The following is a 19,447-nucleotide window of genomic DNA, read 5'->3' as shown; positions in this document are numbered from 1 at the left end:
GGAAAGTTATATTGGAGTCACTCACAGTAAAATTACAGAGAGGTAGGCAATAATTCTTGAATGGGCGGTTTTTGAAATAATGGAAGTTATGATGTAATTTAGCACTGCTTTTCCCCATTCATTTGCCCTTTGGGTAAACTCTTTCTTTTTTCCCTGAAAATCAAATTTGAACAAATATTGGGAAAACTTGCTTTTGTTGTATTTGTTTTCCACAATATTGCCAATTAGTTGCACATTTGGGAATTATTTGTATTTTCAAAGAAAAACAAATTTTTGGGTTCCGTAATTAACTGTTTTTCAATCTATAGACAAATGATAAAAAATAAATTTGGGAGGGATGGAGTACTTGAATTTTTAAATTTAAGGAAATGCTTTCCAATATTTGTTTTTTTTAATATGCTCTTGTAAACTTAATTAACACAAAAAGATGGGGGTGTCAAATTTTTGGCCCAATTTGTGGGAAATTCCCGGGAGTTGTCATTCTGGTCTGTGTTTACCTTTAAATTTCCATTGCTTTTGAGCTTATTCTAGTTATCTATTTGCAGGTGTCCATGTATTGCCCATCTTCATAGTTATCTTTCCCATTGAAAGGAATCTTTTTGCCTTTTTTCTGGTGTGTTTTTGTGCAACCCTTTTCCCAATTTGGTCATTGCAGACGAAGATTTCCAAAAGGGTTTTTTTAACAATGTTTATGAAAGAGCATTAGAAAATTCGCTGTGCAGAATTTTCAAAAAGTAATTTTTTAATTCAGTTTTCCTTTTTTTTACTCTGGGTACATTTGACCTTTTTTTAATAGAGCTCTTGTTTACAGGCATTCCTTCCCCTTTTTTGAAGATATGGAAGGCGAATTTAAATATACCATTAGCTGCCAATGCCAAAACTGCGAGACTTTGATGAAGGGCTGACACCAGGGGTTTTTCTTTAAAGCAGGGGAAAAAAAAGTTTGGGGGGGATTGCATCCAACTTATTGGTAATTCCCCCCTTTTCTTTTGCAGTTTCATTTGGATTCAAGTCTGTGGGTGATTACTATTCTAACTCAAGCAGTTCAGATTCCATTACAAATGTCTGTACACCCTTGGGTTTATCCAAAAGTTTGTTTTTTGCCATTTTTCTTCCTTTTTAATGTCCTTTTTTTATTTGCTTATTTTTTTACTTTTGAAGCCATTTGTAGGTTGTAAAATTTATGGTTGTGGCAAAAATTTTGAAAAATCATCTCATAAGGAAGTGGGGAAAAACCCCCTTAAACTTTTACAAATTATTATTTGGGCCCCAAAAGGCCCCCACTTAAAAACCCCTAATATTGGCAAACTGAATTTAAATTCACCCATGTTGCCCATGGGCCCAGCAAGAAAATGCCAAGTGGACAGTGTGGATTCACGTTGCTGAGGTGTCTTAACACAAGGGTGAATTTAAAAATTTAGTTGGCCAAGATTAGGGTGTTTTTTAAAATGGTCAATAGTTCAGGGGGCTAAAAAAAACCCTTTTAAAAGCCCAAGTTTAGGGCAACCCCTTTTATTTTAAAAATTTCCCTGCAAAAAAAAACTGAGAGAGATTGTATTCAATTTTTGTTTCCTTTAAAAATAAAATTTGTAGTTATCTATTGTAGGATTTTTTTTCCATTACCGATGCCTTTATGCAAAATTTTATTAATTATCAATGAAGTTTCACCCTTTTCAAGATTCAAGAGTTATTTTTACCCAATAAAATGTGAAGGACTTTTAATCAATGTTATTGTGACCACTTCCTAGAAAAAAACATTGGGAATTTAAACTATGTAGTGTAGAGAATTACATTTCAAATTGACTCTTGAATCTTTTTAGGACACAGAAAAGTTGGCTAAAATTTTTGCAATGACATAATTTTAAAATTTCATTGTGATTTAAAAAGGGATTCCATCTTTTCTGTGTCTCTCCTCCAAAAAAAGAAAGGGGAAAGGCAAAAAAAGAGAAAGGAGGGGGGAAAAAAGAGAGATCAAAAATATATAAGTAGTCCTGTTCAATCCTCTTTCCAAAAAAGACAAGTAATGCCATCTTGTTGATACTTTTTTCCCTTTAAAACTCAGGTAGTAGCTTAGCTTTTTAATCTTTACTGATAATCCGTAAGAAAAATCCCAAAAAGATCTAGATTTGTATGTCTTTTAGTTTTTAAATTTCACCGATTTTTTTATTCTTTTTGTTTGGGTATTGATTTTGGTCAGTGTGGTATATTGTTATTAAAACTTAATATTAAAAAAAAACCCGGTGGTAAAATTTCCCTCTCCCGAAAAAAAAAAAAAGACCAGTTTTTGGGCCTAAACCAGTAGAATCTCAAAAGATTGGTTATTTTTTAAAAAAAAGGTTTTGGGGGAGTGGGGAAGAAAGGTGGGAAACCCTAAGGCCTTTTAGCTCTTTTTTAAAATACTTTTTAAAATTCTGCAAGTAGTAATTAAGACAAAAAAAAGCGAAGTTAACTTCTCTTTTTTGTGGAGGCTGCAAAGACCCAATTTTTCCACCCGAGGAATCCCTGAAAGACATGAGGGAGATACTATTCTTCATTTTCATAACTCATTTTATTTTGTTGATATTTTCTCATTTTGTTTGTTGTTTTTATAAAAATCTGCCAAAATATTTCATTTGTGGTTATTCTTGCTGTTTCTTATTTTGTTGTTTGTCAAAGTATTAGCCGGAAAGGGTACCCTTTGGGGATTTTGTTTTCTTCGTAGTTCTGGCTTATTTACTCATTATAATTTATATTTTAGTCAGGGGGGAATAATTTTTTAGATTGCAAAAGCAAGATCCAAATAAAATAGTCAATTTTACTTTCTGGGGACCCTTTAAAATCTCAAAGGAACAATTTTAAGGGGTTATGTTTAATTATGAAAAAAAAAATTGGCAAGTGTGACTTATGTTTAACTCCATCTCCTTTTAAACTGAAAAAAAATAGGGATCTCAAATTGGGTGTCTTTTTTGACTTGGCATGTGTCCCCAAGAAAAAGAGCTAAATGAATATCCTTTTTAAAAATGCAAAAAGGGAAAATTTGGGTCCAGTAGTTAGTAGTTACTATGGGAAAAAGTTTTGGAAGAGTTTAGGGGGTAAAACAAATGCATTTTTTAAAATCAGTTGATTTTGGTTTTGATACCCCCCAAATTTTGGGTTTATTTACCAAGGGGAAAAGTATTTTTTGTGCCATTAGCCTGTTGGCTTAAAAATTTATCCCCGAATAGTTGAGACTTGGGACCAAGAGGGGGCTCCTGTATGAATGCATACGATTATTGGGGGGTGCTTAAAAAACTAAAAAAATAATTTTTTTTTTTCCTTCAGGAGAACTCAAATTTTATGTTGATTGTAACCCCAAAAGGGGCCATCTTGGCTGGGTGGAGGTCCTGAAGCACCACGAGGATGTCCATGGACCATCCACATGTGATGGACTTTTTTTGGGGCATTTTGAACATGGTAAATCTGCTTCTGCTGCATGGTTTTGGGTCAAGAGACTTTGAACAGCAGTGTTACCGACAAATTCCCAAAACCTTGACGATAGGCAACAAGGTGTTGAATTCAAATATCTCGTCATGTTCATTGGGGACATAGCGGTCCTTTTTCTGATGAGCCAGTAACGTATGCACGTTTAAGGTAACAAAAATAAGCCATAATGTATCATAAGTCGTCAAATTTTGATAAGGTCTTGGCCCGCTTTTTCCCACATGTAGCCCAAGTTTTTTGATTATTCTCCCACATACACAAGAATTGACCAACCCACGTTTAAGAAATTTTCTATTTCTAAACTGCCCCCCCAAATGGCGGATGTAAATGACTCTGGTAACTGCAATTTTATGCCCTCATTGAAAAAATGGAGTTGGCTCCGACCTGTAGAAGTTTAGACTATAGAATTTTTAAATACTATACTGCATAAAGATATTTGTATTGTACTTCTTTTGCTTCAAAAAATTTTTGGGGAAGGGGGTATTTAATAATAAAGTTTAAAAGAAGGGTTTCCCAAATTTTCCCATTTTTAAAGGCAAAGTAAACGTTAACCTACCGAACCCCCTCGGAAAAACGTAACCCTTTTAGCCCCCCTCAAAATTTCGGGGCCCGCGTGGCTCAAATGCTTTAAAACAAGCGTGAGAGGCCAATTTTTTTTTTTTTTTTTTTTTTAATCTTAAAAAAAATTTAAAAAAACTCATTTTAAAATTTTTTTAAATAATTAAAAAAAAAATTTAAAACCCAACCCATCCTCTCCCATAGCCCACCCCCGCAGCCGCCACTGCCCCCGCTGCCCCCCCAACAGCTTTTTTTTTTTTTTTAAATTTTTTAAACATTAAAAAATTTAAATTTTAAAAAAACTCTATTTTTAAAAACTATTTAAAAAATTAAAAAAAATTAAAAAACCCATCCCCTCCGGATTTCCCCCTTCACCCCCGCAGCCGCCTTGCTCCCCCTGCCGCCGCCCCCCCGCCTTTTTTTTTGTTGACACGTTTAAAATTTTTTTTGTTGGGCTTCTTATTTTTTTTTAAAAAAAAAAATCGACAGGTCCAAAAGATTTTAAATTTTTAAAAAAACCAGGTGAAAACCCGTGGCCCCGGGCAAGGTTAAATAGCACCGGTCTTATATTCAGGAATCAAATTTCGGGATTTTTATTTTTAAAAATCAAGTTTTGAGTCAAACCCCTGGCTTCCTTTTTTTTCTTTTGCATTGTTATAAATACAAATGATGTAAGAATAATGAAACAACAAGTGGCGATTTCGTTAACCAAAACCCCCCCCTATGTGCCACTTAACGCGGTAATTTAACGTTATTGTTGTTTTTCCCCTTTTTTTTTTTTTTTTTTTTTTTTTTTTTTTTTTGGGGCCACGGAAATATTTTTTTATCCAACTGTGGAGATGAAAAAAAAAATATTTTGTCACTGTACTGTTTCCTTGGAAAACCCCTTTTTTTCACTTTGCTTAATTACATCTTGAATGACTTTGTAGGAAAATTTTATTTTGTTTGAAGTAATTTTCCCAAAATAACTTTAAAAAGCCAAAATGTATAACTTTTTTTCCCGTTCGACCCACTTTTTAGTACAATCCTATGTGGAGTCATCAAGAGTCTTAAATTTGGTTTAAAATTTTAAAAAATTCTCAATGTAAAAACTTTTTAACAGATTTAGTGGATAAGCTTTTATTAAAAGGGGTTTTTTTGGAAGAGATAAAGATGACTGATTAAGAATTAAATGGGAAGCACTTGTAATTAATGATTCGTAAGTGTTGGGTTTTAATTTGTCATAATGCTTATCCAAGTAGGGTAGAAAAGCTCATAATTGACAAAAACCCTAGACATGCAAAAATTAAGTCCCTGTGCCCTTTTATGTGGCTCAGGTTCATTTTTCTTTGTACTAATATCCCATTTGTTTTTGTCCTTTTTTTTTTTTTTTTTTTGTTTAACACAAGGAAACGTGGTCCCCTAATTCCCGGGTTTTTCTTATTTTGGGAAAATTTTCCCCATTAGAGAGTAGGTGACTTAGATAATCATGAGTACGAATAAAAAGGGAACCCCCAACCAAATTTTTATTATTTTATTTTTTATTTCATCGGCATTTAAGATAACTCATATCTCTACTTTTAAAAGGAAACAAAAAAAAAAAAATTAAGACCCTTTTTTTACCTTTAATTTTAATTAACATGTAGGACCTCAAATAACCTTAAAGGCACTGCCATGATAATAAACACATATCCGATCAATCCTCCAGCTAACTAATAGAACTTATCCATGTACAATTCTTTCCCTTTTCTTTAATATTTCTCTATTTTCCACAAGTAAAGAGGGATCATGAATATACAGAGCTCTATTTACTCGTGCTTTTATTTTAAAAAAAAGGGTAAAAACATATATTAAACATGTATAGGATAATGACAAACAATAATTATGTTTCATTCCCAAACAAGCGCTAGAAATGCTATATAAATTTTACCGCATATTTAAACTCAAACTATGTCGACGAAAAAAAACCAATATGAACAAGAAAAGAAATAAAAGAACGGATAATAGTTGTACTGAAAGCCATTATCTATTTATATCCTATCTGGAGAAGATTGTTAGTTGAAAGTCATATTCTGATAGAATTCAAATATGATTCTCAAAAATATTTGTCAATTTAAATTTGTATCATTTTAAAAAAATTTAAAATGTGTTTCTTTTAAGTTTGAGTTTACTATGTAAAGCTGATCGAGTTTGAGATCATTTTTGTTACAATCATTTTTTCAGCACATATTTAAACTAGTTACGCAGGCCTACATGGTTTCGGCTCAAACTCAAAATATAAAATTAATAATATTTTAATTAGAGAAGTATAACCTGTATCAAATTTTCTTACCGCATAATTAATACTATAATCTAGTGGCACGTTAAATATGTATTTTTGAATGCTATACTTTATAATTGGTAGTGAACCTACTAATTTTTACTTAGAACGGAAAATCTTGGAAGCATTGCGGTGTATTCTCTCATTCAAATTATGCATAGTGACGTGTCTTTTTTTTAATTGACATCATCACAATTCTTTCTTAAGCGTTTTAAGAGAGCCCTAAAATTTTCTAAATTTACCAAAATTGTGGCACCTTAATTAATAAAGAAATAAAGTAGGAGTAAAATTAAGCCATACGAAGAAGTTATAGTACATGTCATTACCTTCAAAAAGTTAGTTTAAGGGATTTTCTATAATAAAAAAAGGTTGAGGAGTGCCTTAATATTTCTAAAAGTTAGTCTAAGGGATTTTCTATAATAAAAAAAGGTTGAGGAGTGCTCATTATTTCCTAAAAGCAGCACATAGTAGAGGAAATAATAAAAGACAAATATAGGAATAAATTTGGAAGGAGAAACATTTAGTTGGCAACTTTAGTATGCTTAGTAGTGAATTGATCTCATGAAATAAACGAACAGAAAAAATTAAAAAGAGAATGATTTCTTTCATTTTTTCTTTATGGAATGATATCATCCAGTCAGTATATTGTGTTTCTATTGACAAAAAACGGAGGGAATGATCCACTATTTACGAATTGTTGACATGGAAAAGAGAATTAAAAGTTTGATATATGTAAGTCCCAAGATAAAAACAGTAATAAATTCCATTGCAATTTTACATCCACAAATGCTTTAGCAAATCACAAAAATTCAAACAGGTGGCAATCAAAATTTATTTGTAGATGCTTCTCACATATTATTGACGCGAATAATGAATATTCTCCCTTTTCCTTTTTAATATTTTTGCTAATCTAGCTAGGACTTTAAGTTGTTTTTAGGAAGAAAATAAAAATATATGTTTTATTATTTCGTCTTTGTTTCAGCAGCCTTTTTTTCTCTATCTCTTATCTTTTCTCCTTCCTCTTTCTTTTCCTTTCTCTGTGACGTATATTATTATTTTCTAGTTGTTGTTCCTTACCTCAGCGTCTTCCTTTCATCTCTCATCCACATTCACTAAAGAAATTCTCACAATTTTAACTACACTGTCAACTATACGAAAAGTGAATTCAACTTCGAAGACAAATACTACTACAATAACAATAAATTCGAAACAATATCATAAGTGTAATTCAAAAGGGATGATAGTCACAGACATACATTTTACTCCAAACTTTGAGAAGGTCGAGAAGTTGTTCGATAAAGCCTCAGCCTCAAAAGCACATACTTACGATAGTTAAATAGAAAGAAAAAAGAAGAAGATCTTTTTTACCGAATCTCCATGCTTAAACTCATATCTCACAAATTTGAAGTAAAAGAAAATAAAATAAAAGTAGCAGAGAAAATGAAATCAATCACCAAGGAAGCATGAAAAATTAAGCTACAATTATTTCATAGTAGTTAAATAAAACTAAGGTAAAAAATGATTACATCTCAATTAAATGAATAAAAAATTGAATAAAGTAAAACTAATAGATAAATAAATACTAAAGAGGGAACTCCTTTCGTTTTGACTCTGGCTACCAAGGTCTAGAAAAGTTAGATGTAATAATTAATATCAAGCCAAGAAACCAAAATATCTAATTTCTGACCTTTTTAAAATACACTATGAAACCAATCTTCTTAAAGTGTGATGATCATCTATAAAACTATCTTCTTAAAGTGTGATGATCATCCATAAAACTTCAACCCTTCACAATCACAGAGTTACCTTCCTCTCTGTTTCAGTACATATATATTTAACAGACCAATGATATTTAATTCACAATGAAAGATGGGAAAAAGGGGAAAGCTGTGAGGCTTTTGATTCTTCAATTGGAAAGAGCACGATTATCCCTTAATTAAAATGAAAATCAGTATGTCCACTAAGAAATCTTGTAATTAAAATTTGGATGTTTTGGAAAAATTAAAGGGAAAAGTGGGGTATTAATTATAGTGTCATTTAAAGTTATTAAAAAGATACATAAAATTAGTAGGGAAAAAAAATAGAGAAAAGTCAAAAAAAGGAGAAAAAAAGATAAATATGAATGGAGGTCATAGAGAGGTGTCATATCACCTTGTCTATGCCTAGCTTTATATTATATATAGATGTAACCAAGGACTCTGACTAAGTACTACAAAAAACTTAGATTAACCCTTATTATATAGAGTAATAATATGGACGAATTATATGATAAAGTCATCAATAAAAAACCTAACACATGCACGAGATTTGGAGAAATTAACCATAATAGAAATAAATTTAGCTAGTATATACCATAATTAGTCTTTGATTATTTTTAAGTAACTTGTAAAATTTAAACACTGTTTTTTTCTTTTATATTAGTGTTTATGAGATTATTTTATTTTAAAGAGGTATAATGATTCATCAATTAAAAAGAACTATTTCTGTATTTCAATATAAAATTAAATTTACCAGACCAAGGTAAGTGCATCGCGTGAATTAATTAACAATTTATATTCATTAAAATAAATGCTATTGCCTAAAAAATGAAAATGGATAATATTACGCAAACATAATAGCTGCATTCAATAGTTACTGAACATGCAAACAATGTGAGTTTAGTTAAATTAATTATATATTATTTGTACTAAGCCTATTTGGCCTAGCGGCTAAAGTTGCTTATTTTGAGAAGTGTTTTTTTTTTTAAAGTGAGCCAAGAAAATCTTTTGGTGAGCTTGTGTTAATTCATTTGAAAAATGCTTTTGCCCCGCTTTTTAATAAGCGGTATTGTTTATTAATCTTCTTAAAAAAGTGCTTTAGAGTGTTAAATTACCAAAAAGGACAAGTATCAATGAACGGTTATATCAAGATTGTTTTACAAAAGAAATTATTTTAAATATCTATTTTGAAAGACTTCAATTAATTTTTACTTTATTTAATTAAAATTTGATAGTACATATTAAAATTTTCAATTAATATAATATATAGATAAATAAAAAATAAATATTAAATATTGATATAATATCAACACGGTGATTTAAATATACTAAAAAATTACAACCAAAATAAAATTCAAAATCATTCCACAAATTAAAATTCAACACAAAGAATTACTAATTAGAAATTATGGATCAATGAAGGATATACTTGGTAAATATGTATTTATGGTAGAGATATTTTTGTCTTCTACTTAAAAGCAGTTTTACTAATTGGCCAAACACCTCAAATATCCAAAATAAGTATTTTTTTTTTTTTAAAAAAAAATGCGCTAACCGCTAGGTCAAACAGGCTCTTAGTATATGAGAGACAAATGTTGTTGTATCTCACATAATATCTTTTTATAATGACGTTCTTACTATATGTTACGTTCCTTATCATATGATAATTTTTAGTGGGATTATATTTTTCGATGACATTATATAAAGCACCTTTGCACTTTCAAGGGAATATCAATGTCAATTAAAAGAGTTGCACTTTCATGACGGAAGTAGCCACATGCAAAAATAATCATACACAAGAATATCGAAAAAAATTCTACACAAAATATGTCGGTCAAGATACATTAACAATATATCCTTCAGGCAAGTTTTAATGGGATGTGATGAGTCATCAATGCCGCAATTAAATACGACAATTTGGGTGCTCTCATTTATACCAAACTGTCCCTAAAAAATATCATATAATAAAATATTTATAATTACAAATACCATATAGCTTTTTGATAACTAATTCTTTTATTACCAATGAACAAATACTATATAACTAACCACGTACATAAAACTTCATCTTTGCAAGACACCCAATTATTCTATTTATAAATAAGTTAATTTTAATTGATAATCATATATTAGACATTGTAACAAAAATCACCACTGTCAACTTTAAATAATATGCAATTGTATCTCAAGAATGCACGATCATTTATTAATACTAACTTTTAGAACAAACTAAAAGTAATAAAAATTTACCTCAAATCACAAGCAAGTTTACCTCCTCAATCGACTCTATCAGGATTTCATATTTAAAAACGTGGAGTACAAACCTCTTTTATAGGAATGTTCATCTCCTTTCTAAACTAAATTATGTTGGTTTTAAAACTCTAAAAAATTAACGGAAGTAACACTAATTGATAAAAGAATTTCAAACCTAAAGTGATTTTAATTGGTGAATGTTCCTAAACCTAATGTTTCTCCTTTATTGGCTACAACAGTTTTGTTGAAAGAGTCTTACTAAAGTGTATTTTAAAACCTAAACAAAATAAGACACAACAAAAGTAATATTAATTGGTGTAAAAAAAAAGAAAAAAAAAAAAAAAGCTAAAGTGAATCCTAACTTGAATAAACAAAAAGTATTTTAGAAAAGGATACCATGAAAAATATAAGGACTCCTAATTTAATTGATTTTGAAATAAGCCGCCTTTTCAAGAATTCAGAATCCATAAACTCAAAATTCTGAACAAAAAAGTATTACTTTGTCAAAAATAATAAATCTATAAGCCAAGAGGGAATCACCTTAGACCACCACCACTAACAGGCGCATCATCAGCATGAACTTGATTAGAAGATGATGACGAACCCATTATGATCCACGAAATAGAAGTTATTCAATTTGCAATGCATTAATTATTAGCAAAACCAAGAATATTAATGTGAATCCAACAAAATAATGATTCCAGTACTTGTAGAAAAAAATTTAAAAGTCACCGATTCAAAAGGAAGACTACACCGTAACAAATTACTAATAACAAAAGGAGTATGGTAGGGTAGAAAATAACAAGCGATATTTGCGACGGTAGAAAAACTGAAATCAATAGTTTTGCCACTAATTCGATTTTTACGTAATCAACATCGCAATTATTTGATCGAGGCCAACCTCTATCGGTAGAAGATGATGATTATAGTGTTAACCTAAAACAAAAATTCACAAAGAATAATTAAGTTATTAGGCATTACCCTAAAGACTAACAAATTGTACAAAATTAAAAACAAAATAAAGTTGATACTATGGAAAAGTATAGAAAAGAAAAATAAGATGTTATGTAAAGCAAAATTCATAAAAATTGAACATTAAATCACGCATCAAATAATTAAAATATAAGTTGGAGTTAAAAGGTGAAAGCGAAAGTAAAGAGAAAGAATAAGGTATCGATGTGCTGTAATGGATAACAACATCTACTTCTTCTTCTTAATGCAAAGCAATTAGATTTATGTGTTACCTCGAATCAGGGCTATTAGAAGCCAATAAAACACAGGCGCATCATCAGCATGAACTTGATTCGAAGATGATGACGAACCCATTACGATCCACGAAATAGAAATTATCCAATTTGCAATGCTTTAATTACCAGTAAAACCAAGAATATTAATGTGAATCCAACAAAATAATGATTCCAGTACTTGTAGAAAAATTTAAAAGTCACCAGTTCAAAAGGAAGACTACCTGTAACAAATTACTAATAACAAAAAGTAGTATGGTAGGGTAGAAAATAACAAACTGATATTTGCGACGGTAGAAAACTGAAATCAATAGTTTTGCCACTAATTCGATTTTTTACGTAATCAACATCGCAATTATTTGATCGAGGCCAACCTCTATCAGTAGAAGATGATGATTATAGTGTTAACCTAAAACAAAAATTCACAAAGAATAATTAAGTTATTAGGCATTACCCTAAAGACTAACAAACTGTACAAAATTAAAAACAAAATAAAGTTGATACTATGGAAAAGTAGAGAAAAGAAAAATAAGATGTTATGTAAAGCAAAATTCATAAAAATTGAACATTAAATCACGCATCAAATAATTAAAATATAAGTTGGAGTTAAAAGGTGAAAGCGAAAGTAAAGAGAAAGAATAAGGTATCGATGTCTTGTAATGGATAACAACATCTGCTTCTTCTTCTTAATGCAAAGCAATTAGATTTATGTGTTACCTCGAACCGGGGCTATTAGAAGCCAATAAAACACAGGCGCATCATCAACATGAACTTGATTCGAAGATGATGACGAACCCATTACGATCCACGAAATAGAAATTATCCAATTTGCAATGCTTTAATTACGGTAAAAAAACCAAGAATATTAATGTGAATCCAACAAAATAATACTTCCAATACTTGTAAAAAAAATAATAATTAAAAGTCACCAGTTCCAAAGGAAGACTACCGGTAACAAATTACTAATAACAAAAAAGAGTAGAGTAGGGTAAAAAATAACAGCCTGAAATTTGCGATGATAGAAAATTAAAGTCGACAGTTTTGCCACTACATCGATTTTTTACGTAATCAACATCACAATTATATGATCGAGGCCAACCTCCATCAGTAGAAGATGATGATTGTAGTGTTCACCTAAAACAAAATTCACAAAGAATAGGCATTACCCTAAAGACTGACAAATTATACAAAATTAAAACAAAAAATAAAAGCTGATAATAGGGAAAAGTAGAGAAAAGAAAAATAAGATGTTATGTAAAGCACAATTCATGAAAATTGAACATTAAATCATGCATCAAATAATTAAAATATAAGTGGGAGTTAAAAGATGAAACCGAAAGTAAAGAGAAAGATTAAGGTATCGATGAACGTAATGGATAACAACATCTACTTCTCCTTAAAGCAAAGCAATTAGATTTATGTGTTACCTCAAATCAGGGCAATTAGAAGCCAATAAAAAACAGGCGCATCATCAGCATGAACTTGATTCGAAGATGATGACGAACCCATTACGATCCACGAAATAGAAATTATCCAATTTGCAATGCTTTAATTATCAGTAAAACCAAGAATATTAATGTGAATCCAACAAAATAATACTTCCAATACTTGTAAAAAAAAATTAAAAGTCACCAGTTCCAAAGGAAGACTACCTGTAACAAATTACTAATAACAAAAAAGAGTAAGGTAGTGTAGAAAATAATAACCTGAAATTTGCGATGATAGAAAATTAAAATCGATAGTTTTGCCACTAAATCGATTTTTTACGTAATCAACATTGCAATTATTTGATCGACGCCAACCTCCATCAGTGGAAGATGATGATTGTAGTGTTCACCTAAAACAAAATTCACAAAGAATTAAGTTAATAGGCATTACCCTAAAGACTAACAAATTATACAAAATTAAAACAAAAAATAAAAGCTGATAAAATGAAATAGTAGAGAAAAGAAAAATAAGATGTTATGTAAAGCACAATTCATGAAAATTGAACTTTAAATCAGGCATCCAATAATTAAAATATAAGTGGGAGTTAAAAGATGAAAGCGAAAGTAAAGAGAAAGAATAAGGTATCGATGTGCTGTAATGGATAACAACATCTACTTCTCCTTAATGCAATGCAATTAGATTTATGTGTTAACTCGAATCAGGGTTATTAGACGAACCCAGGCGCATCACCAGCATGAACTTGATTCGAAGATGATGACGAACCCATTACGATCCACAAAATAGAAATTATCCAATTTGCAATGCTTTAATTATCAGTAAAACCAAGAATATTAATGTGAATCCAACAAAATAATACTTCCAATACTTGTAAAAAAAAAAATTAAAAGTCACCAGTTCCAAAGGAAGACTACCTGTAACAAATTACTAATAACAAAAAAGAGTAGAGTAGGGTAGAAAATAATAACCTGAAATTTGCGATGATAGAAAATTAAAATCGATATTTTTGCCACTACATCGATTTTTTACGTAATCAACATCGCAATTATATGATCGAGGCCAACCTCCATCAGTAGAAGATGATGATTGTAATGTTCACCTAAAACAAAATTCACAAAGAATTAAGTTAATAGGCATTACCCTAAAGACTAACAAATTATACAAAATAGAGACAAAAAATAAAAGCTGATAATATGGAAAAGTAGAGAAAAGAAAAATAAGATGTTATGTAAAGCACAATTCATGAAAATTGAACATTAAATCACGCATCAAATAATTAGAATATAAGTGGGAGTTAAAAGATTAAAGTGAAAGTAAAGAGAAAGAATAAGGTATCGTGTTTAATGGATAACAACATCTACTTCTTAATGCAAAGCAGTTAGAAAATACATAACCCCCCCCCCCACACAATGTATGGCCAGATTAATTATGACGCGCTAACCTTTGCGGGCGACCTATTACCCTCGAGTCTTAATTTTTCGGTATTTTAGTACCATTTTTTTGACGTGGCCAAAAAAAAAAAAAAAATATGGCGAGTGAAAGCGGTAAAAATATTTTTATATTTTAATAAAAATTAATTTTTAAAAATTTATTTATATTTTATCCTCTCACCCACCCCCGACCTCCCACTCTCTTCCACATTTCAATTGTTAAATGCAATTTATTTTTCTCTTTCTTTTTCTTTCTCCTTTTTCTCTTTCTTCTTCTTTCTCCTCAACCACCGCCGCCGCCATACCGCGACAAGCCCGGCAACGCCGCGGCGGCGGCGGCAACAAAGACCAATATGAAAATGGGTCGACCCATTAAAACATAATACCATTTCGGTGGAGGAGATATTTTGGTGTTTGATTTTGCCTTCAAAATGAATGTGTGTGTTAATAGAGAAGAAAGAAATGGGTTGAATGTGTGTGTTAATAGGAAGAAAATGGGTTGAATGTGTGTGTTAATGGAGGAAGAAAATGGGTTGAATGTTTCTTGAAAATAAGCTCTTTATGATTGGTGATTAAATTAAATGTATGTGTTAATGCAGGAAGAAAATGGGTTGAATGTGTGTGTGTGTTAATGGAGGAAGAAAATGGGTTGAAGAAAATAGGTTGAATGTGTATTGTTAATGGAGGAAGAAAATGGGTTGAATGTGTGTGTATGTTAATGGAGGAAGAAAATGGATTGAATGTGTGTGTGCTAATGGAGGAAGAAAATGGGTTGAATGTGTGTGTGCTAATGGAGGAAGAAAATGGGTTGATGGATTTCTTGAAATGAAGAAGAAGAAGAAGAAGGGTTTAGTGATGAAAAAGAAGAGTTTAGTGATGAAGAAGACAAAATTAATGGTTTAATGGTTAATTAGAGGTTAATTAGTGTAAATATAATTAATAAAAGAAAAATCAAATGAAAAAAAGGAAAAAGTGATATAGCGGTGGCGCAATGTGTGGCGGAGAGTGTGCAACACTCTCCATTGTCTGACGGAGCTCAAATTTTTTTTTTGCCACGTACCAAAAATGATACTAAAATACTGAAAATTAAGACTCTGGGGTAATAGGTCGCCCGCAAAAGGTTGAATTACATGATAATTATGCGGCTATACGTTGGGGGGTGGGGGTGGGGGGTTTATGTATTTTCCCTAGATTTATGCAAGAAATGTGTTAAGGTATTGACGTGTCTTTGTAATGAATAACGACATCTTTTCTCCTTTATGTAAAGAGAAAGAAGAATCTATAGATGTGCTGTAATGGATAACAACATCTTCTTCTCCTTTATGCTAAGCAATTTAATTTATGTGTTACCTCGAACCGGGGTTATTAGAAGTCGACAAAACACAGGCACATCTTCAGCATGAACTTGATTAGAAGATGATGACAATACCAAATTCATATAACTCATTACGATCCATGGAATAGAAATTATCCAATTTGCAATGCTTTAATTATCAGCAAAACCAAGAATATTAATGTGAATCCAACCAAATAATACTTCCAATACTTGTAAAAAATAATAATTAAAAGTCACCAGTTTCAAAGGAAGACTACCTGTAACAAATTACTAATAAGAGCACGGTAGGGTAGAAAATAACAACCTGAAATTTGCGATGGTAGAAAACTAAAATCGATAGTTTTTCCACTAAATCTATGTTTTACGTAATCAACATCGCAATTATTTGATCAAGGCCAACCTCTATCAGTAGAAGATGATGATTGTAGTGTTCACCTAAAATTCACAAAGAATTAAGTTAATAGGCAGTACCTTAAAGACTAACAAATTGTACAAAATTAAAACAAAAAAATAGAGCTGATAATATGGAAAAGTAGAGAAAAGAGAAATAAGATGTTATGTAAAGGAAAATTCATGACAATTCACTACAACATAAGGCATTTATAGCTACGAAATCTTAGCTATGAATTTAAAAGTCATGGCTAGTACCTAGTAATAGCCACAAAAATTTAATTCGTATTTATCTACAAATTCGTAAGATTTCTTAGCACGAAAATCATATTGGCAAAGCTAATTCCTCATTTTAGCTATAATTGCTAAGAATCGTGGCAATAATTACCTAAATAGCTACAACCTTTTTGCTACGGTGAAATTTCATAGCTAATTATTAAGTTTTGCCACGAGTTGAAACTTCCGTAGCAATAGTTCACCTTTTAGCCACGATAAATTATTTGAAACAACATGTCGTAGCTAAATGAGTATTTTTCTTCAAGTTATAAAAAATTGTGGCAATAGTTAAATGATATAGCCACAAGTTTTAGCTTTTATAAAATTTCGTAACTAATTATTAATTTTTTTTGCCACGGTTGAAATCATAATGTAACAAATTAACCTTTTAGCCAAAAAAATATTTTAAACTAAATATTGTAGCTAAATAAGTATTTTTTTGCTTAAAGTTATATGAAATTATGGCAATAGTTAAATGATAGAGCCACAAACTTTTTGTTATAACAAAACATCGTAGCCAATTATTAATTTTTGCCACGAGTTAAAACTTACTATAGCAATAGTTTATCTTTTAGCCACAATAAATTATTTAGAACAACATGTTGTAGCTAAATAAGTATTTTTGCTGCTAGTTATAAGAAATTATGGCAATAGTTAAATGATATAGCCACAAACTTTTTGTTATAACAAAACTTTGTAGCTAATTGTTATTTTTTGCCGCGAGTTAAAACTCGTTCTGGCAATAGTAATCTTTTAGCCACAAAAAAATATTCAAAGTAACATATTATATCTAAATAAATACTTTTGCTTCGAGTACTAAAAAGTCGTGGCAATACCTGACTTAATAGCTATAATCATCGGTTTAGGTTCGATTCCATGTCTACAATATTATCATCGGTGAGTTAACTCAAGATCTTGATAAAAATCAAGATTATAATTAAAAAATTAGTTTTATCTAATTAATGAGTGAATAACTAAATATATAGAATTTAAACAGCTATAATCTTGTATCAATAGCATAGTATAACATATTATATTTATTTAATCTAAACAATAAAAGTGTTATGATATATAGTCTTGTACTATGTTAATAACTTATTGATTATCGTACACTAAAAATTTAATATGATTCACATACAATACGTCGTCTTGTCTCTTTTATGATTATATTTGGACATTTTATAATACCTAAATAATTAAGAATTATATTTTAAAATTTCAATGATATATATATGATTGATATAGAAGTGCATAACAATACTAACTAGTATAGCATAATTCATATTAAAATCTAACTTAATAAATTTGTAGTAAACTAGTATTATATTTTTAACAATTTGGTTATTCATACTATTAAATTTTATTTTCAATAAATTAAGAATATTGTTGATATACGTACGATTGTACATCAAAACAAACTATTATATAATAATTTATAATTAATAAAAGTATTACTTGTAAGATTCAATATAATGAATAATTATGTAATTTTATTAATTAATTTTGAATATCTAATTATATCACATTTAAATATCTATGTGCTTGTATGATTGTATCTAACTACATTGATCACTAATTATATTAAATTTAAATAATATGCATTATTGATTTTATGATCTTATTGCAATATTAAATAACTAATGCGGACCCGAAGGATAGTGGCTGCGGGTTTGCTTGTCATAAAAAAAACTTAATAATTATTATAAATATAATAAATAATTTGATGTAATTAAAATAGGAGCATATGAGTTATGACAAACCCGTTTGGCATTCACTTTTTTCCGGAGTAATAATTTTTTACTTTATTTAAAGTCAATGTTTGGCCATAAAAATTTCAAATCCAACTTGTAGTTGTATTCCGAATTTGGAAAACAACTTATAGCATATTTGCCAACCCACTTTTCACTTTTGAAGTTGTATTTAAGTACATTTAAGCATGGACATTATTTCAAATATTATTTGCAAAAAGTATGACCAACACAACTTCATTTGAAATCTACGGCCAAACGCTTACTTAGTATGATTCGTATATAGTATAGGGGTCTCTTCTCGTTTGTGACTATATTTAGACATTTTACAATACCTAAATTATTGAGAATTATATTTTAAAATTTTAATAATATATATGATTTATGCACTAACTAGTATATCATAACTCGTATTAAATGAAGAATTAATTTTTAAATAAAATTTAAAGAAATATCTAATAATATTTATTAAATTTGAATATTTAACTATGTTAGATTTAAATAACTATGTTCTTGTATTTATTTATTGATTACTATTATATCAATTTAAATAAATAAAAGTTATAATTAATGGCTTAATGCTATTTTAATAACTCGATACTTCTAGACCTAGTTATCAAGAATCTAAGCAAGCACGGTCCCTGTTCCCTTTGTCTAATCTAAAACCCAGTCCTCATCTTTTCCCTCTAGCCGCCACACCCAATCCACGGTTTCCCGTACTCTTTTTCAATTTCACCAACACAAATATTTATTACTCCATCAAAAGTTTATAAGGGGTTCTTTGGTTTTTATGCAATGCAGTTGGATAAATGGCTAATTGATTCTTTTTATTACACAATGGAGGGGCAAAAGTGATGTCCTCTTTTATTAGATCTATATCAACAAGAGCTTTTGATGCCATTAATCGCTTTTGAAATGTGATCAAATAATTAAAATATAAGTTGGAGTTAAAAGATGAAAGCAAAAGTAAAGGGAAAGAAGAAGGTATCGATGTGCTGTAATGGATAACACCATCTACTTCTCATTTATGCAAAGCAATTAGAGTTATGTGTTACCTCGAATCGGGGTTATTAGAAGCCGATAAAACACATGCGCATCATCAGCATGAACTTGATTAGAAGATGATGACGAACCCATTATGATCCACAAAATTAAAATTATCCAATTTGCAATGCTTTAATTATCAGCAAAACCAAGAATATTAATGTGAATCCAACAAAATAATACTTCCAATGCTTGTAAAAAATAAAA

The sequence above is a fragment of the Lycium ferocissimum genome, chromosome 9 (genome assembly GCF_029784015.1).
Source record: "Lycium ferocissimum isolate CSIRO_LF1 chromosome 9, AGI_CSIRO_Lferr_CH_V1, whole genome shotgun sequence".
Classification (NCBI taxonomy): Eukaryota; Viridiplantae; Streptophyta; class Magnoliopsida; order Solanales; family Solanaceae; genus Lycium; species Lycium ferocissimum.
The sequence above is the reverse complement of the archived record's forward strand: the minus strand, read 5'-3'. Positions refer to the sequence as shown.